The sequence below is a fragment of the Chiloscyllium punctatum genome, chromosome 25 (assembly GCF_047496795.1).
Source record: "Chiloscyllium punctatum isolate Juve2018m chromosome 25, sChiPun1.3, whole genome shotgun sequence".
NCBI classification, from domain to species: domain Eukaryota; kingdom Metazoa; phylum Chordata; class Chondrichthyes; order Orectolobiformes; family Hemiscylliidae; genus Chiloscyllium; species Chiloscyllium punctatum.
In genome coordinates this window covers 31,802,561-31,824,427 of record NC_092763.1, presented here as the reverse complement: position 1 = coordinate 31,824,427, position 21,867 = coordinate 31,802,561, and the positions used below count along the sequence as shown (strand labels likewise).

The window sequence follows — 21,867 nt, the reverse complement described above, 5'->3', positions numbered from 1 at the left end:
TTCACTTCTTAACTCCCAGAGACACTCCATTTTTTTAGTAAATATTTCAAACATTTCCAATTGAGCATTTGCTCGGGAGATAACTGTCCATACTGACAGTGTGTGAACCATCTGAGTGGTTGAGCTGAGTTGTGGTTGGGCAGAAAATTCATTTTAACAACTTTTGCAGCAGTTAGAGGAAAAATAAAGTCAGCCAAAGTATTTGATGCCTGTTGACTACCTAGAGATCCTTGGTGAAATGTGTGTGAATTTTGGATGAGAACAGAATTAGAGTTAGCTATGAGTCATGGTAGTTGAATAATCTGTCACTTCCCATTAAATTCAGAGATTAAAAGGGCATCCAATGCCTACTGAATTTGATCTAATGCATATTTTCATGGAAAAGAATGCTGGAGAAAAAAAATTCAGTTATGGTATCTGGGTCACCAGTATTAATACAATTTCCTGAGTTAGGCTCAGTGCTGACTGGGAGGAAGTAGTAAGCAGTTTGAACTGTATATGAATTGAAATCATACCAAAAACAGTTCTCAAATTGCGATAAAGCCATACAAAATGGAGACATTGTGTTGAAGTTTTGTGACTGAGATGGGTAGGTCAAGTTGGAGAATTTCTTGACCCACTGAATCATTTAATATTCATTCTGGGGTCAAATCCCTGATGGAGTTGGGCTCACCACCACCGTAAATAGGGTATTCACATCAACATCTCAGTTATTTGTGAAGTTAATAGGCTCCTATCCTCTACCTTGTCTCATCTTGCACCCAACCTTCATGGCCCCTCATATTCTTCACGCTACCTTGTTAATCACTTACCCAGTATCATAGAGTCATCCAGCACAGAAACAGATTTGTCCAATCGTCCCAATCTTACCTAATTCCATCTGCCAGCTTCTGGCCCATATCACTTAAACTCTTCCTATTCGCATACCCATCCAGATGCCTTTTAAATATTGTAATTGTACCAGCCTTCCTCTGGCAGCTTATTCCATACATGCACCTGCATGAAAAGGTTGCTCCTTGGGTTCTTTTTAAATCTTTCCCCTCTCACCTTAAAACTATGCCTCTCGTTTTTGCTTCGCCTGCCCTAGGAAAAAGATGTTGGCTATTCACCCAACACGTGCCCTTCATGATTTTATAAACTTTATAAGATCACCCCAATGCCCAGCAGAAAAAGCCCCAGCCTACTTAGCCCCTCCTGATAACTTAAACTCTCCAGTCCCCGTAACATTCTTGTAAATCTTTTCTCTTTCTACGCAAGTGTAACAACATGTTTCCTATAAAAGGGTGGCCAGAATTCTACACAATATTCCAGAAATGGCCTCACTAATGTCGTGTACAGCCACAACATGACACCCTAACTCCTATACTCAATGTTCTGACCAATGAAGGCAAGTGTGCCAAATGCCTTCTTCACCACCCTGTCGACCTGCGATATCAGTTTCAAGGCAGATTTCAGGAGGCACGTAGGATGAAAATATAAACTTCCAACAACTTAATCCAGTTCTTACTCCAGCAGACCTGATAGTAAAAAGGAGTTCCTAATAAACAGCTAGAAAGTTTTCAATTCTAGGTTGGTTTACATCTTATACAAACTAATAACTGCCCACACTAAAGGCTACAGATTCCATAACTAACTCTTTTAAAGTATCAATCAGCTGTGAACTCAGAACCGCTGCCGAGATAATCATAGTTGAATCTCAGCCAAGCATTCACAGGATAAAATGACAGCTCTTGGGGAATTTTGTTTTGATTTTTACTTGATTCCTATCAATCAAAACAGTCCAGCAGAGGATTCTATTTAATAGCGACAGTGCAGTATGCATTTGTAAGTTTCATGATTATGGTGTTTAACAATCTTCAGATAATGACAGTTTTACAGACCTTATCCACGTATCAGTGAGTTTACATCTGCTTTATCAATTGGTTACTCTCATACTATGGTTAAGGCCCTTATGACATGCAACTTTGGGTCTATTTAAAGTCAACTCTAGGTTCAGATTGGCCTGTTATGTTTTGAGTTTCCCTCCTGTGTGAATCACATCCTACCCCTTTCTGTACACTGGCAGAATCAGATCTGTTGAAAATGGAAACAAGATTTCTGCATCCAGCTTCTGCCAATTATTTTTGAAGGTTTGTTTGAAACTCTGGCCCAGTGTTATGGAATAAGGCTCAAGGGACTATTTCAAATCTTCAGAAAGATTAAACTGCGAAGTTAATGTGCATAGCTGAAATGCTCTTCCATGTACAGAATGCTAGGAAAGTGATAGCAAGCCATTACACCAGTTTCATTTGCTGTGCCTAGATCAGCTGTGATATTGTCTTGGGACCAGATGTTTGGCTACCATCTTTGTATGTGCTGATAAGTTCCTTCTGAATTGAAGAAGACTATATGTTCCTTAGCACTGACATTCTTCACCTTGATAAACATCAACAGTACTAGTAACTAATGTCATGATTACTATCATTAATCTTTAAACTTCATCATTTAACTTAAAGGCTTAGGAATTTGGGTTGAGAGAAAATAATCAACAATAAGACCATAAGACCATAAGACATAGGAGTGGAAGTAAGGCCATTCGGCCCATCGAATCCACTCCGCCATTCAATCATGGCTGATGGGCATTTCAACTCCACTTACCTGCATTCTCCCCGTAGCCCTTAATTCCTTGTGACATCAAGAATTTATCAATCTCTGCCTTGAAGACATTTAGCATCCCAGCCTCCACTGCACTCCGCGGCAATGAATTCCACAGGCCCATCACTCTCTGGCTGAAGAAATGTCTCCGCATTTCTGTTCTGAATTTACCCCCTCTAATTCTAAGGCTGTGTCCATAGGTCCTAGTCTCCTCACCTAACGGAAACAATTTCCTAGCGTCCACTCTTTCCAAGCCATGTATTATCTTGTAAGTTTCTATTAGATCTCCTCTTAATCTTCTAAACTCCAATGAATAGAATCCCAGGATCCTCAGCCGTTCCTCGTATGTTAGACCTACCATTCCAGGGATCATCCGTGTGAATCTCCGCTGGACACCCTCCAGTGCCAGTATGTCCTTCCTGAGGTTTGGGGACCAAAACTGGACACAGTACTCCAAATGGGGCCTAACCAGAGCTTTATAAAGTCTCAGTAGCACAATGGTGCTTTTATATTCCAACCCTCTTGAGATAAATGACAACATTGCATTTGCTTTCTTAATCACAGACTCAACCTGCATGTTTACCTTTAGAGATTCCTCGACTAGCACTCCCAGATCCCTTTGTACTTTGGCTTTATGAATTTTCTCACCGTTTAGAAAGTAGTCCATGCTTGTATTCTTTTTTCCAAAGTGCAAGACCTCGCATTTGCTCACATTGAATTCCATCAGCCATTTCCTGGACCACTCTCCCAAACTGTCTAGATCCTTCTGCAGCCTCCCCACTTCCTCAGTACTACCTGCCCGTCCAGCTAACTTTGTATCATCGGCAAACTTCACTAGAATGCCCCCAGTCCCTTCATCCAGATCATTAGTATATAATGTGAACAGCTGCGGCCCCAACACTGAACCCTGTGGGACACCGCTTGTCACCGGCTGCCATTCCGAAAAAGAACCTTTTATCCCAACTGCCTTCTGTCAGACAGCCAATCCTCAATCCATACCAGTAGCTCACCTCGAACACCATGGGCCCTCACCTTGCTCAGCAGCCTCCCGTATGGCACCTTATCAAAGGCCTTTTGGTAGACCATATCCACTGGGTTTCCCTGGTCTAACCTACTTGTCACCTCTTCAAAGAATTCCAACAGGTTTGTCAGGCACGACCTCCCCTTACTAAATCCATGTTGACTTGTCCTAATCCGACCCTGCTCTTCCAAGAATTTAGAAACCTCATCCTTAATGATGGATTCTAGAATTTTACCAACAACTGAGGTTAGGCTAATTGGCCTATAATTTTCCATCTTTTGTCTTGATCCTTTCTTGAACAAGGGGGTTACAACAGTGATCTTCCAATCATCCGGGACTTTCCCTGACTCCAGTGACTTTGGAAAGATCTCAATCAACACCTCCACTATTTCGTCAGCCACCTCCCTCAGAATTCTAGGATGCAGCCCATCGGGGCCAGGATATTTATCAACTTTAAGACCTTTTAGCTTTTCTAGCACTATCTCTTTTGTAATGGCAACCATACTCAACTCAGCCCCCTGACCCCCTTTAATTGTTGGGATATTACTCATGTCTTCCACTGTGAAGACTGATGCAAAGTATTTATTAAGTTCTCCAGCTATTTCCTTATCTCCCATCACTATGCTTCCAGCATCAGTTTGAAGTGGCCCAATGTCTACTTTTGCCTGTCTTTTGTTTCTTATGTATTGAAAGAAACTTTTACTATCATTTCTAATATTATTGGCTAGCCTACCTTCATATTTGATCCTCTCCTTCCTTATTTCTCTCTTTGTTATCCTCTGTTTTTTTTTGTAGCCTTCCCAATCTTCTGATTTCCCAGTGCTCTTGGCCAATTTATAGGATCTCTCTTTTTCTTTAATACATTTCCTGACTGCCTTTGTCAGCCATGGCTGCCTAATCCCTCCCCAGATAATCTTTCTTTTCTTTGGGATGAACCTCTGTACAGTGTCCTCAATTATACCCACAAACTCCTGCCATTTTTGCTCTACTGTCTTCCCTGCTAGGCTCTGTTTCCAGTCGATTTTCGTCAGTTCCTCTCTATGTCCTCATTACCTTTATTTAACTGTAACACCATTACATCCAATTTTGCCTTCTCTCTTTCAAACTGCAGACTGACCTCTACCATATTATGATCGCTGCTTCCTAAGGGTTCTCTTACTTTAAGATTTTTTATAAAGTCTGGTTCATTGCAAAGCACTAGGTCCAGAATAGCCTGCTCCCTTCTGGGCTCCATGACAAGCTGTTCCAAAAAGCCATCCTGTAAGCATTCCATGAGTTCCCTTTCTTTGGATCTACTGGCAACATTATTTACCCAGTCCACCTGCATATTGAAGTCTCCCATGATCACCATGACCATGCCTTTCTGACATGCCTTCTCTATGTCCCAGTACATGTTGCGGCCCTGGTCCGACCACTGTTAGGAGGTCTGTACATAACTCCCATTATGGTTTTTTTGCCTTCGTGGTTCCTCATTTCCACCCACACAGACTCCACATCATCTGACGCTATGTCATTCAGTGCCATAGATTTAATTTTGTTCTTAACTAACAAGGCAACCCTGCCCCCTCTGCCCACCTCAATGTCTTTTCGATAAGTTGAAAATCCTTGGATGTTTAACTGCCAGTCCGGACCCCCCTGTAACCACGTCTCTGTGATGCCTACCACATCATAATCATTCACAATGATCTGTGCCATTAGTTCATCTGCTTTGTTACGAATACTATGAGCATTCAGGTATAGTGCCTTAATGCTAACTTTCTTATCATTAGAGATATTGGAAGTCGTATGATGTCCTAAGTTATCCTTCCTTTTTGCTGCATTCCCAGTCTGCCTCAAGTTTAAATCCGCCTGCACACATGCTATCCTGCTGCTTATCTTTCCATTTAACTCCATACTCCCTGTCACTTTCACTTTCCCTTCCCCCCCAACTCAGAAGTTTAAAGTCCTGAGCTGGGCCAATTTAAAATGGCCACCAAAGTCACCTGACTTCAAAGTAGTGAAGCTCAACAGGAATTTGGAAGGGAATGTCTCCATTACATGGCTAAAGAACTATTCCTACATTGAGAAAGCCAAAACCGTTTACCACATTGTCTACCACACCTGGACATAAAATGTTATCAGCTTCAATGTTTACTGCATACGGAGAGTTGTGAACATCTCTTGGGAATGAGACTTCTTGACTATAAGTATTCCTGGAACAAAAACTATGCTCTAAAAATCACTATACTTGGAAATGGACTGAAACTGCTATCTATATTAAAGGATAACTGGAGAACTCTGACAATTGACCATCAAAATTCTCCATTAAAAAGTGAATGAGCCCACTGTGGGCTAATCCCAGTACTACATATCAAAACACCAATCCTCTGAGAAGCCAATATTATAAACTTGGAGGGGTACAAAAATCAGTAACATCTGATCACATCTTCAAGGTTAACACAATGATGTGATGATGCTAACACTTTAAAAAGGTTATTTTGTTCTGGGCTTTTTTAAAGAGAAGTTGTAAAGGCAGAGATGAAAAACCGGCTACTGAAGATGGCTTAAGTAAACACCTTAGGATGCTTTGAGGTTTTTTTTAAGAAGTTGGAACAATGAAAGCAGCTTGAATGGGATTGGCCAGCTCTCCCAGATCAGATTTTCTAGGTTTTTTGTTATAGCAATCAGAAGCCTTTTGGGGGTCTCAGAAGAGTTGGAAGCCTCAGTGAACGATTCCTTGCTGCTACTTCCTCTGAAATTTTTCTTGATGTTGTTGCCTCTTGAATTGGAGAACTGAATGTAAAAAATCTGTGTGTGAATTTGCCTTTTTGCTAAGGGGTTGTTTCTGGGATGTTACTAAATTGGAACAGTTAATTAGTTATAGGTACTGTATCTATTATTCAGTTAAGTATTCCAATGGTTAAGTTATTCTAAATTCCTATTTTTTTGTTTGTATTTTAACTATAGATTTTAAATAAATCGTGTTTTGCCTAACATCGAGTAGTTTGACCAGCTGCATCACATTTTGAACATGCACTTCACATCTACCTTTGAAATAAGAAAAAGCTAGGATCTGGGCTACCATTTGAACACATTTTGAGGGGGTCTGGTCTGGGCCATAACAATGAATAATAACATAGCTCGCTGAGCAATTGTCAAGTTTGGACCCCACCTCTGTTACAAGTTGAAATGCATCACAGAGATAGAAAATTTAACAATCCAGCATCATAGCACCCATTCTGGGATAAGGACCAATTGCAGTATAAAAGAAATTGTTTCTACCATGATAACCCAGCTTAGCTGCAACCACCACAAGAATATAAAGATCAAGGTCAGAGCGTATAACTCTTATATTTATGAAAGTTATCAGTTTTTCCAAATCCACCTCATGCCAATCCTGTAACTTGTTCTGTTTGCTCATATCATTGTGTCTGTATCAAATATTTGATCATTATATGAAATTGTTCTTTCAAGTATCACAGCTGAAATACTGACGTCAGCTGTCTGAATGAGTGCTCATACAGTAACTGAGAAAGTTATTGGAAATCCTCTTTATTAAACATAAGATTCAGGATCATAAGATTGTGAAAATTAGGAAAGCATTTGTGTGTGGTGGGACTGGGCTGCTAGTTTACTCTGTGACCATTCACATGCCACTGGTCTTTGTTATCTGCTACATATCCTATGATGTTGGCCAAAGAGATGCTGCAATTTAGCTGCTAGTTCATCTAGGTCAAGTTCATCTTAAAAATAGCATTATCTGTTATTTGTTGCAGATATTTCTTTTTCAGTTGACTGCAAGAAATTTATTATCAATCTTGTAGTTTTTCATTCAGAAAGTTGGTGGATAAATTTGACATTTCTTAATATTGCACGAGGTGATGAAGAAGCAGTCTGTTACAAAGTAAACATATGCAACCTCCAGATCAATTAAGTTTAATGCAGCAAACTTAGCAGCAAATGAGTGTGGCACAGTGGCTCAGTGGTTAGCACTGTTGCCTCACAGCACCAGGGACCAGGGTTTGATCCCTGCCTCAGGTGACTGTCTGTGTGGAGTTTGCACATTCTCCCTGTGTCTATACTATCCAGAGATGTGCACGTCAGGTGAATTGACCATGCTAAATTGCCCATAGTGTTAGGGTGCATTAGTCAGAGGGAAATGGGTCTGGGTGGGTTACTCTTCGAAGGGTCGGTGTGGACTTGTTGGGCTGAAGGGCCTGTTTACACACTGTAGGGAATGTAATCTAAAAAATGACCTATTGTCACTCAAGAGAGTGGGTGGAACATTCCTCTCTCCTTCAAGGCAGTGGCTTTGTGGTAAATCTCACGGGACTGGTAATCCAGAGTCAAGGACATAAGTTTAAATTTCACTGTGACAAATGGTGAAATCTGAATTTAATTTATAAAAATAAGATTTTGAATTGAAGTCTGATATTGGCCATGTCATCATTACTGATTGTCATAAAATCCCATCTGCTCTGCTTGTGTTCTTTAGGGAAGGACATGTACCATCCTCACCTGGTGTAGCTGCGTTATTACTCCAGATCCACAGAAATGTAGTTGAACTTGAACTGCCATCTGCATGGTCTAGAAAGCCAACCAGTTCATGGGGAATTAGACATGGTTAACAAATATGAGCCTTGCCAGTGACACCCATTTCTCACATGAGAATAACAATTTTAAACAATAAAAGTGGAGTGGGGTATGATGAGAAATTTGGAGAAGTATGGCAAGAATTGTGAAGTTAATAAGATGATATCCTGATTTTTCTCTTAAGTCTTAATCTGCAACTTCAAAATCTCACCATTGAGCGATAGTTACTTATTTTCATGCATAATTAGCACAATTTACCTTAGCTCAACTACCCTGGAAACCCTCCTCTCCTTCCCTGAGAAACCACATGGCCCAGATTCCCAACTTGTAAACCAGAGCAGATCTTGGCGGCTGTAGGTTGTCAATTGCTTGACATGGGCTTCATCCAACTCTGTCTTCAAAAACTATTGCAACATACTCCATGCACACTCTTCCAGCATTTGCCAATGCAATTTGGCATGTGCACACCACCAACTCACCACATGACTATGCCTGCTGTCTGTCCAAGTCCCACACCACTTCAGCCCTTCAGGACTTTAAGTTTTGCCTTAGAGGTGTCTAGGACTTGCAATTTCTGCCAAGCCACTTTGTGAACAGTGACACAGAAGACGCCACAGAACCATATCAATGTAACATCCACAGCATATGTCAATAGCTTATGGGACATACAGATGGCAAACACACTTCCAGTGATCCAACAAAATGGCTGTGTTGGAAAATAAAAGGGAAACGATCCTTAAAGAGTTCAAGGGGGGCCTACAGTTAGTTAGAATGTGCCATGATATTCTATCTAGTGGCTTGTCTGATTTCAGTCTAGGGATAGGCCACAGTCACTGAGTTACTTGGTTCAACCAAGTCCGGTTATCTGTGCCCAGGGATTGTGCATAGTCAGTCATTAAGATCAAGAGCAACCAGTCCAAGGATGAAAGTAGGTCTGTCAGGGTGCTGTGGAGATATCAGTTTTATAGGGTGGGTGTGGCCCAAATTTTCCTGCAATGAGACAAATGGAGAGTTTGAGTATGATGAAAGCGGATGGAAGAGCCATTAATGGTGAAGTAGAAGTAGCAGAGGTGATGAGGTGATGGGGAAGCCAAGAGCAAATTGAGGTTTAGCAGCTTAGCAGGTTGAGATAACTGACAGCCATTTAGTGGACAATGAGAGTTACAGCCCACATATCTTGATGAGATGCACATCCAGTGTCACAGTTAGGTTGAATAGTGGCCCTGTGAGTGTGAGGTAGCAGAGAATGTAGTGGCATTTACCTCAGAAGAGCACAGAGGATCATTGGCCTTTTCCTGCAAAGCTTTTAACCTTTTATCCTTTTCACCCACAACACAGCATTGAGCTGGACTGCTATCATGATGACTGTGTCGGGTAAAGTAGTTCCTGTCATGGTCAGCAGGATAAAACATTGTTCTCCTCTCCACTATCCTCTTCACCAGATTCACCAGATCCCTGTACCCATGACCACTTTATCAGTGATAATGGTGGAGTACCACAGTGGGAAGAACACTTCCCAGTTTGTGTTGCTGAAGTGGTTTGCAGATGGGCTATACATATATTGGCAATAGCATGAGCACAGAAGGTCACAGCAGTGGTGAGCCCTTCCACTTCCCCTACCATGTGATTGCACAGAAAGGACATATTCTAACTAGATCCACTGCATCAAGGGAGCAGTTTGTACATTGATGATATCATTGGGCTCATAGTCCAGAGATCGAGACTAATGTTCTGGGGACACTAGTTTAAATCCCATCACAGCAATTGGTATAACCTAGATGCAATTAATAAAATTGAAAGCTACCGTCAGTAATGGGGAATGTGAATGTATCTTTGATTGTTGTAAATACTCAACTGGTTCAATAGTGTTTTTTAGGGAAGGAAATATTTACATGTTACTCTAGGCTCAGCGTAAAGTGGTTAACTGCCCTCATGAAATGGCCTAGCAAGTCACTCATCAACAAATACTCATCCTGGCCACCAATGTCTACATGCTGTGAAAGAATAAGTTGAAAACAAATTGGTCTCAAACATATTCACTACAGAACATGCACAAAAATCTGTCCGCCTTAGCACTGGATCTAAAAATTCTTCACAGTGATAGAAAAAAAAATGTTCGGCAATCATTTTAAAAAGAGATATATTACTTGTCTGAAATGTAGAAATTTGCCTTTAGTCGCTTTGGCTAAAGATTGCTGCAAAAGTTTACAGTTGTTATACACTCTTCAAGACCATTTGTCAACCCTGAAATATTGCAGTGGCACTGAGGCATTAAAGTTCACATCATAAAGATCAATACAAGTTAAATGAGAATTATTCTGGATTATTAACTTTCTTTTTGCTCATCAAGTTGACGAATGCCAAAACTGAGTAATTTTCCACTTTGTGCTCAGTGTCAGCATCAAATACTCCTAAGCTGGATATTAGGATAGATGCAGAGTAAAGATTTCTGAATGCTCTGGCAATAGTGCTGTTGTGAACATATCATTTGTTAGTGCACTAGGAGACTTTCTTTGCCTGTCGAACTGCAATGTTTACAATAACTTATTTTCACATAATTCTCAGATTTTTAGCTCTAAGCTGGTTTCATGTGATGTGGAAATTGTAGTGTATTGCTACTCCAGAACCCCATTAAATCCAACTAGCCATTTCCATCCAGTTCAGATGGGAAGCCAATGAACATCAGCAAAATGGCAATTTAAATGTTAGAGTTGTTCTCCTGGTACTTCACAATTGGGGTATACGTGCATGGTAGTGACCAGAAAGGTTACCATTTTCATTGTGACCCAAAAACGTTTGCACATTCCTTTCTGATCAAAGGATTTCAATTTTAAATTTTAAGATAAAAAAAACTTGTGGTTGCTCTTTTCTGGCTACATCCTAGTTTGTTGCTGGGTAGATCTGATGGGAACTTCTTTTTAGCTTCTTACTATAACTATTGAATAAAATTGCAGTGGGTGCCACTGACCCATCATTGGCTCTCTAAAGTGGATATGCAACAACCAGATTCTGCCTGTCTCAATGAAAAACTTTGGTGCCTTATCGGTCAGGTAAAAACAAGGGCTGCAGATGCTGGAAACCAGATCCTAGATGAGAGTGGTGCTGGAAAAACACAGCAGTTCAGGCAGCATCCGAGGAGCAGGAAAATCGACGTTTTGGGCAAAAGCCTTTCCTGATGAAGGGCTTTTGCCCGAAACGTTGATTTTCTTGCTCCTCGGATGCTGCCTGAACTGCTGTGCTTTTCCAGCACCACTCTCATCTAGGATCTGCCTTATCGGTCAACCAAGTTAACATTGTGATTGGTCAATTCCCACCAACTTCAGCATAAGTAAATAAATTGAACAAACTTAAGAGCCCATCTGCTTAGTTTCTATTGGGTGGGTAAGGTTAAAAGCTCCATCATCTTAAAAAGAAAAATAGTTTTTATGAATCAACATGCTCAAAAATTTAGCTAGTAAATGTTTTCTTGCATCCTGTAAAGCCTTCATTAAAGGTTTTACATTATATACTTAGTTCGTCTTGAAAAGAGTGGGCTTCACCTGGATATCAACAGTTGGAGGAATGTTTTAATCACAGCAATATATTCAGAGTTTGCAGTTTGTGCATTAATAAGAGTTTAAGGATGTTTCCTTTCATTCTTTATTTTCAAAAATGTTGAAAGGAAATAGACTTTCAATTGTCAAAACTGTCACTTAAGAACCTTGGAATTTAGATAAATTATGAATTCTCACGGGTCATCAAAACATGAATGGTCTTTTATAATCGTTTATAATTTTCTATTTTGCTTACTATTCAAATTAAATGCTCTCTTTCCTGAATTATTTTTAAGACTCAAAGACTTCATTAATACAAAATTTGAAATCTACTAAATGATGAGATGTCTTCGTTAGGTGGGATCATGTGTTGTGATGAAGAGATAAAATTAGACTGGCCATTGGTGGGTTCACACCTATAATAGATTAGCTCACATTGAATATTCATTAGTATAAAGCTTATCAAAATTATCTCTTACATTCAAGATGAATGTAAGAATTATCTCTTACATTCAAGATGGAGATGCATAAGAATTTTGTGGCACCTGGTACATGGTTATTTAAAGGTGGTGTACATTAGTTGCATTTGTATAGTTGTATGTAAAGTCTGTGGCTTTCCCTTTGTAACTCTATGTTAAAGGATGTTAATAAATGCTAATCTGGCTGTTCAATTAGCAACTAAGAGAAATGTACTTTCCTTTATTCAGGAAGTTTATTGACTATACCAATCCAGCAGCTCTTAAACCCCCAATCCCTGGTGCTCCTCCATTAGCCCTCCTTTTTTTAAACCCTATCTTCTTGAACATAGCTTCATACTGTGTTCTTTATAAAACACATTACTAGTGAGTAAAACCACCAGAAATCTTTTACAATATGATCTTTCAACATGTGTCATCACTGGGATGGAAATTGGTTTATTTTACAACTGAGGATGACTACAGATACAGGAGAAGGCCATTTGAGTATGTGCTGCCATTCATTTAGATTATGGCCCATCTGCACCTTTAAAATGGAGATCTTTTGTATTATGCAATACAGGCACGGACAAATTACATGCAGATAGAACATGGCTTTGATTTCTGAAACTTCCTCCAGTTAATAGAAACAGTCATTGAACAGGAAAATTGGTGATATTTGAACTAAGGGGGTAACACTTCATGCTACTCTGGTCAAAACATTGAAAGCAACTGTCATTCAACACCTGCAATTGTTGCAGACAAGCAGAATGAGAATTAATATAATGCTGTGAGCTCATCCTCTGTATCGTAGTTAGTTACTCTGAGAGCACCCACAGCAATTGTGTGGGCAGCTAAGCATATTCTGGGCAAATGATGAAAGACTAACCCAACAGCAATACAGCTGCACAAAGCCTGAAATAGGTTTACAAAATGAATGCACAACTGTCACAATGTGTCACTTTCAAAGCTCCAGTAAGTTAACTGTTTCACGTTATTAAAAACAATAATGGTAATCTTCTACCCCCAACAAAGACCAAGACCAAGACCCATGATAATAGCTGTAAGAATTCAACATCTGCCAAGTAACTTTCTTCCCATTTCTGTTGGTTAGAATTGAAGGCTATTAATTGACAGCAATGTTGCAGCTATCATACAGCACTGCTAATCCAAGAGAATGAAATGTCTAATGACCTGGAGAAGTGAGTTCAAATCCAAACATAACAGCTGGAGAATTTAAATTCAGTTCATTAAATAAATTTGGAATAAAATGTTGCTATCAGTGATGATGACTATGCAACTAATACATTTTTCTAAAAAAAAGTCATCTGGTTCTTCAATGCCCTTTGGAAAAGGAAATTTCCTATCTGTATCAGATCTGCCTCTTTGTGCATCCAGATGTATAGCAATCCTATCCACTTTAAACTGGCCTCTTTTAATGGTCAAGTTCGATTGCCAAGAAAGTGGCTCAGCACGATCTTCCCAAAACAAAGTTATGACAATCATTGCCGATTTTGCCAGAAATGCCCACATCCTGTGAATGAATAACATAAAATTAAAACCCTACAGAAATCATTCCAAGACAAACTGTACAATTGAAGTATAACTAGTCTTTGTCATACCAACAACTGTCAGTTTTTACTAAAATTGCGACAATGTGAATATTTGATTTCAGCTGAAAATCATTTGGGTGCTGTTGGCTATCAAATTTTGAGGGCTGGATAAACGTGCAAATATATAATTTGGTATTAATGATATTAATCATATATATATTAAACCTTTGTGAAAATGAGAGTGATTCAAAACATTGCTGGTTTGATGTAATTGTTCTTACTTAATCCTTCATCTCTGCCTCTTGCAAACTTTCCAACAAGAAACTATAGACTGCAAAACAGAAGCAATATGTTGAAAAGTCAACCATATTAACCTTTCCAACTCTATCTGTCTGTGCTGCAAAGATTAGGACTGGGATGAAATTGTTCTGTTGATTCAATGTTAGGAAATACCTATGAGTAAGGGAGATGCTTTCTATCAGTGGTAAACCCAGAAGAATAAAGCAGTTCATGATTGATGCACACATACTTATCTCATCCTTTCATCCGTGCCTGAAATTTTTGATATCTTTCTTTGTAGTCTGTGGCAGCTCCTCTTTATGGCCAACTCTCTTTTAACTCTACAAGGTATGGAATAAATACAATAGCGTCCATATGGTTGGAGGTAAGAAACTAACAAGAGGAAGAAGAAATTGAAAAGAGACCCTTTTACAGCAACTATATAGTAGAACAAAGACAAAAATCAGAAACCATTAAGGGTACGTTAAATGGCTGTACATTAACCATGGATGACTTTAACATTCATGTAGATTGGGGGAGTCGATTGACAAGGAAGAATTCCAAGAGTGTATTTGGAACAGTTTATGAGAACAATATACAATGGATCTGGCTATTTTGGGATCCTGGGATCAGGCTATTTTGGATCTCATGATTGGAAATGAAGCAGGTTTAATAAATGATCTCAGAGTAAAAGATTTCTTAAGAAATAGTAACCACAATGTGTTAGAATTTAGCACATTTGCAGGGATTGTGATAGTGGTGTCTGGGACATTGTGTGCAAGGAAATATTCCACCAGTATGACTATATCAAGCACTAGCGTCCAGAGGTTAGGAAGGAGGTTTTTGCAGGGTCGACAGGGCTGTTTTTATTATTGTTGTTTCATGAGCCTAGGTCACTACATAGTGGGTCTTCCAGTTTCATTCTTGTTTTTGGTGTTCTAGTGATTCATACAATTGAATGACTTGCTAGGCCAGTTTAGAAGTCAGTTAAGAATTAACCACATTTCTGTAGGTCTGGAGTCACACTTGGCTAAATCAGGTAAAGATGGTAGATTTCATTTGTAACAGGATATTACTGAACCATATGGGTTTCCTGACAGTCAACAATGGTTTCATCATCATTATTAGATTTTCAATTCCAGATTTAATAAGAAATGAATTCCAAGTCCATCATGGTAGGATTTGAACCTAGGTTCCCAGAACATTACGTGGGTTTCTGGCTTGCTAAATCTAGCAATAATATCACCTCCCAACATACAACAGTTTGTAGTTGTGATGGGATTACTTGCTATTTCTTGTTATGATACCTTTCTAATTTGGAATCAGTTTCTTTGCAATGTCATGCCATTGGTGTTTGTACTTGATGCAATCAAAGTTCTGGATGGATAGAATCATAGAATCATAGAGATATAAGGCAAGGAAACAGACCCTTTGGTCCAACTGATCCATGCTGAACAGAAATCCTAAATAAATCTAGTCCCATTTGTCAGCATTCAGCCCAAATCCCTCTAAACCATTCCTGGTCATATACCCATCCAGACACGTTTTAAATGTTGTAATTGTACCAGCCTCCACCACTTCCACTTCCATACATGCATCATCCTCTGCGTAAAAATGTTGCCTCTTAGGTGCCTTTTAAATCATTCACCTCTCACCTTAAACCTATGCCCTTAGCTTTGGACTCCCTTAGTCCAGGGTAAAGACCTCATCTATTCATCCTATCCAAGCCCCTCGTGATTTTATAAACTTCTAAAAGGTCACCCCCTCAGCCTCTGACCCTCCAAAGAAAATAACTCCAGCCTATTCAGCCTCTCCCTGTAGCTCAAGCCCTCCAACCCTGGCAACATCCTTGTAAATCTTTTCTGAACCCTTTCAAATTTCACAACATCCTTTCTATAACAGGGAGATTAGAATTGTATGCAGTATTCCAAAAGGGGCCTAACCAATGTCCTATACAGTCAGAATATAACCTCCAACTCCTATACTCAATGCGCTGACCAATAAAGACAAGCATACCAAATGCCTTCTTCACTACCCTATCTACCTGCAATTCCACTTTCAAAGAACTATGAACGTGCACACCAAGGTGTCTTTGTTCAGCAACATTCCCCAGGATCTTACCATTAAGTGTATAAGTCCAGTGTTGAATTTCATTCTCCATTGGTTGAATTTGTCCAATTGAATCTTTTGTCCAATTTTAAGTTGCATAATTCTTTGTCTGCATGCTAATCTAATTGCTTTACTATTAAACCAGAGTCTCAGGTAATGATCTGGGCACCTAGGTTTGAATCCCACCATGGCAGACAGTAGAATTTGAATTCAACACAAATCTGGAATTATGAGTCTGGTGAACATATGAATGTATTGTCAACTGTTGGAAAAAAACCATTTGGTTTACTAATGTCCTACAGCAAAGGAACCTGCCATCTGTACCTGGTCTGGACTACATGTGACTCTCGACCCACAGCAATGTGGTTGACTCTTTACTCTCTGGATGGACAATAAATGCTGGTCTAGCCAGCAATGCTCTCATCTTGTTAATAAATAAAAAAAGGTCATATGAGCCCTTCACTTTCTCCTGTTTTTCATTGAATACATTTCATACTCATAGAAATATTGAAGAATGAAGACTGGCATGGACAGTTTGCACCTATCTACTGAATAATAATTCTGCTTGTGAAGGAATTGTTGCACTGAATGGTGTTGCTTGAATCTCTTTTAGTTTGTCAAAATGTCGATTTTCCTGCTCCTTGGATGCTGCCTCAACTGCTGTGCTTTTCTAGCACCACTCTAATCTAGAACCTTACATTACATGCAATAACTTCAGCTGTATTAATTGACTTGGAACAAATAATAAGCTGATCACATAGTATGGTGAACTCCTCACATTTCACACATAACCTTAAAGTTTCCTTGTGTATTGGCATCTGTTATTCAAAAAAACATCTTGCCACGCCCTAAATAGGTTGAAATTTTTTCTCAGTGCATCTTCAACAGTTTTGTTGGATGCATCATGTAACAACTGATGGATAATAGGAAATTTTGAGAAAGACAGTCACAACCAAGATGTTATTTCCACAGATGCTGAAGAGTTCAGTTGCAATTGTGGTCCATTGAAATGCAGGCACATTATGAAATGTTGGAAGTCCTTTGCAGTAACTGGGTTGATAGACTTGACATACCTCACATTGTTCATGGCTGTTCCAATGTCTCAATTTATTCCTGGCTAGTATATATGTTCTTTATCAAGTCTCCTGGTTTGAGTTCTCTCCATATGTGCTCAGTGTAATTACTATAAGATGTCATGTCTAGGGCATTCTGGAATAAGGACTTAATTAACTTTGAAGATAATACCTTAAGATATATCAAGGTTGTCTGTATAAGGCCAAAATGGTCTTAGCACCTCTGAAAGTTCTGGAAGGAGCCTGACTACCCATCAATAATGGTCTTCTATAATATTTGCATTAAGGGATCATTGAACATTTTTTGTTATAGTTGCTGTCCTTTCTACTGCCTGAAAGTTATGAGGTATTAATGAGACCTACTTACAGATCTAAGGAAAGATCTGTAGCTTTGGACAGGTTGGCTAAATGACTTAAAGTATCTGAGGTGATTATGGAACTACCCAACTTATTGTCAATGTGTATGTGCAAAAGAAGTCCATTCAGCTCATTGTGTCTGCACTGACTCTCTGATCATTCTAACTTGACATCAATCTTCTGCCTTTGCCCCTTAACTCTGTACATTAGATAACTAATTAAGTAGAAGCAATGACCTCTTGGATGCCACAATTAAAGCTACCTGAACCAAAATAATTCATAGCCTTGAATTTTGACAAGCAAACTCTAATTTGGGTGGTGCACAAGTTAATATATTCGGTCTGTAGAACTGGTCCTATCATCTAACCCAATAATTGCATGATGTAAACATCACATTCTTCCCCGTAATACACAACAGTTTTAGATATATCCCTTCAAGGTATATCATAACAGCTGTTAAGTACCAAATAGCCATCAATTTTCTCCCACTTGGGATTCTGCATAGTGAAATACATTGTTGATGGTGTGATAATAGATTTAGTTGGCATTTGTATGCACAGTGTTACCAATTAGCAAGATAGTGACACATATCCTCAAATTTCAGAACCAGAATGCAGTATTGTGCAGAGACCTATTTCCAGCTAGCACACTTCATCTAGGCTACTGACCTTTGATCAATATTGGTTGAAGAATGATGCTTGATATGAAAGAATCCATTAGGAATGGGTAAAATTTTAAAAAACCTCGAAACAGAAAGAACTCATCTACACAAAAATAATGATGTTACAATATGTCAAAATATGTTGTAATTTATGTAGGAATAATTCATACAACAGTGATGTGTTGGCTCATTAAAGAAAAATCCAGTTAATTACATCCCTCTGGTCTTCACCTGCAATCTTTTCTTTTTGTATCCAATATCCTCTTGGACATTACTTCCAACACCTTTCTGAGTCAGACTTCGCTGACAATATACGTCACGGCATTTCATAAAATGTCCTAATTTCCTTTATTGTTTGCTGAATCTTTGATCTTTGACCTTTCTTTCACTAAGCTCCCTGGTATTGGAAGCAATTTGTTGCATTTCTCTTATTAAATCTTCCCTTAACCTTCACTGCACGTGGACACAAAGAAAGATTTGCATTTATATAGCAACAGTCAGGACCATATGACCCTTCAATGCTCTTACATCAAATGAAGTACCTCTTAAATGTAAACCACTGTTGCAAACTACAAAATAGGATGTCCAATTACTACATAAAAATATTTCACAAACAGCAATTTGATAATGACTACATAATCATTAGTGATGTTGGTTGAAGGATTAACAGTGGTATAGATGTTGAGGGAAATGATCTCAGTTTCTTTCTTCTCTGTTTGTAACTGATATTTCTCATCAGTTCTTATTCTCATATTATTTAAATAAATCTCCAGGGCTTGGCATTCTTCCTTAACTGGAGAGCTCCAATCTGGACACAGTTCTACTGCTGAAGCCTCACCAGTGATTTCAAATTGTTTGAGATTTCAGTTTTTGCATCCATGGTAGTTACATGCCTAACTTGGGCTCATGACTTAATTTGGCTCATGACGTGTCCAACATGAACTTATTTAATTACAAAGACTCGAGTAACTCTTGGCTCATAAGTAGTAACAAGGGCTGAATGAAAAATTGCTTTATGAACAACTAACTGCAATTTTTTTACACTGCTTCCACACGGTTAAGGAAACAGATTGTAACATAATTATCACAAAGAGAGGTATGTTTATGTTTGGGAATTACAATATATGATCTACAGATAATAGAGTATAGAAGAATAACTTAGACAAAAAAAAACAGTGTATCACAACCTTGTTTAGGTTCAGTTTAGAATCGCAAGGCAGTAATATTCAATTCCAATTATTATACTACATGCTTGGCAAGATCAACTATTTCCAATTTGTTCACTAAAGCTATTAATAATGCTTGTACTGTTATTATGCAAGTATTTATCCTGAATGATGATACAAAATAAAAAACTACTTTACTTGGATACCAAGCATGTGAAATGCCTTGCTGTGTAACATGTTTTCCGGTTCTTGAGTACACTTTTATGAGTCAAAGTTTCTATTAGTCTTGTTCTGTCATCTTTAAGTTCAGCGAATACTTTATTTAGATTTATAGCATCTGTTGTCTCTTACTAATGAGAGAGCAGTCCTTGGTCCTCTGAGACTATGACAACTTTACCTTTACCTTTATTTTTATAGTACAATTTGTACTTTGTACATTCAGCCTGGCCTGCAGGAGAGCCAGGGACTCCTTGTTGCAGTAGGCCCAGAGTGGGGACTCTTGGTTATTGACGAGATGGCGACAGCAGCGGGGTAGGGGGGATCTCCTGGTTGTAGGGCGAACGTGGAATGAGCACCAGACTTGGCATCACTGGTGGCATCAGCGAGGTGGGCCCAGTGGCAAAGAGATGGCACCTGAAGAGTGGCAACTCCTATGTTGGTGGGTTCGGTCAGGGTGCAGTGAGACAATGCAGGAGGGGTGGAGCTGCAGGTGTCATCGCTGATCTAGCTCAGGACTCATGGCGGAGGCAGCAGAATGGAGATGGAGTCATTTTCAGTTGTCTCTTTTTTCTTCTCTGTATTCTTAAACTATTCAAAATGGCACTGTTTTGTGACAACAGATGAAGATTTTCACTATATTTTACTGTATTATTGACTGTAAAATACAAGTGACAATAAATCATTCAATTCAATTCTCCTAAAACCCTTCTGAGACAAGGCAGTTTTCACATGTAATCTCCAAATTCATCTAATAGATGCCTCCAGAGCTGATGTATACCTTTAGTACATGGTAGAATTCAGCAAGCATTCTTTCATAGAGCTGTGCATTGGAAGGGTATATTGGCTGTTCTTTTTATTGTCCTGATTGTTTTCAAAGATGGAGACCCTCATGCTATTAGATCCAAGATTGACCTGGACCACTTCCTCTCAATAATGTCAGCATCTATCCACATAGAGAATAACTGTCAGGCTCCTCTTTGTTACAGTATCATCTGGAACTCCCTCTTTAACAGCACAGCGGGTATACCTACTGTTCAAGAAGTATCATAAGCTGTCATTTCCGCCACCGCCAGTAAGATCCTACCACCAGACACATATTCTCATCCCCTCCCTTGTCAGTACTCTGTAGCAACTGTTCCCTCTGAACTCTCTGGTACATTCCTCTTCCACTCCTAACACATCTCCACACTCCCAATGTTGAGATAGGCATCACAAGACTTCTCACATGATTCTGCCACATTTCTTGTCAAGGTGCCCTTCATTAAGGCTCCTATAAGATTCCACCTGAGTTCTTTACATGGGGGTGGCTGGAGAGGTGATAGTCAAATGTTCAGTTGTTCTATATTTGATTATGCAAGTATGATATGTGTTCTACTCTCACTGTGTTTGATAGGTTAGGTTTAACTGTTGACTCATGGAGTAAACAGACACCACAAAACCACCTACAAGGTGAGTTGTAAGTAATAGTGCAGATAATTTATCACTGCAGAGATAGTTTTGAAGCATTGTAAAAAAATCTGTTGCACACTTTGAAACTAATATCATTTCCACATTGGCCTGAAATATATCAGATATATAACACAGTCAAACTAGACCAATGTGCTTACAATTACTTTCTGAAAATAAACCCTATTTTTTATGGTTAGTTCCATTAGAAATAGTAGCTATATCAGTTCTTTGATATCCTATGATACGTGCATGACTGGTCACTACAAGTAAAATCGCCACTGCCATTCAGAAAAAAAAGCTGTAATTCAAAATCAAATGTGTATTAAAATGTGAGAGAGAATTTTCAATGCGGTTTAGCAGGCAGTCAGCATGCAGACATTCATACACACAATCCCTCATGCACAGTTTATATGCAAAGATACACAGATAAAATTTACCTTGGAAATCCAACCACAGACTCCATTTTACATTTATCACAACAGGCTAGCTAAAATGTCATCACAGATTAGAGATTATGTATCTTTTCTGAATATGTCATTATCTAGTCTTCCTCTGACAAACACTGTTGGATCCATTTCTAAACCAATTTTGCACACAACTGTCAACTCAAAGAATTTTTTCTTGTGAATTAACATTTGGGAAACAAAATCTAAATTTGTTCTTTTTAGCTAATTAAGCCAAAACAATACTTCAGAAACAGACCACTCTTTTTTTTAATATTTGCTTTTACTAAGATTAAATATGCACAGATCAAGTTCCTTGGAGTGATTATCACCAACATTCTAT

General features: G+C 38.9%; 1 protein-coding gene across 5 annotated transcripts in view; it reads right to left on the bottom strand.

The window, feature by feature from the left end:
• The window catches only part of drp2 (dystrophin related protein 2), a 394,171-nt gene that overhangs the window by 239,567 nt on the left and 132,737 nt on the right, over nt 1-21,867 (bottom strand). The window lies entirely within an intron of this gene.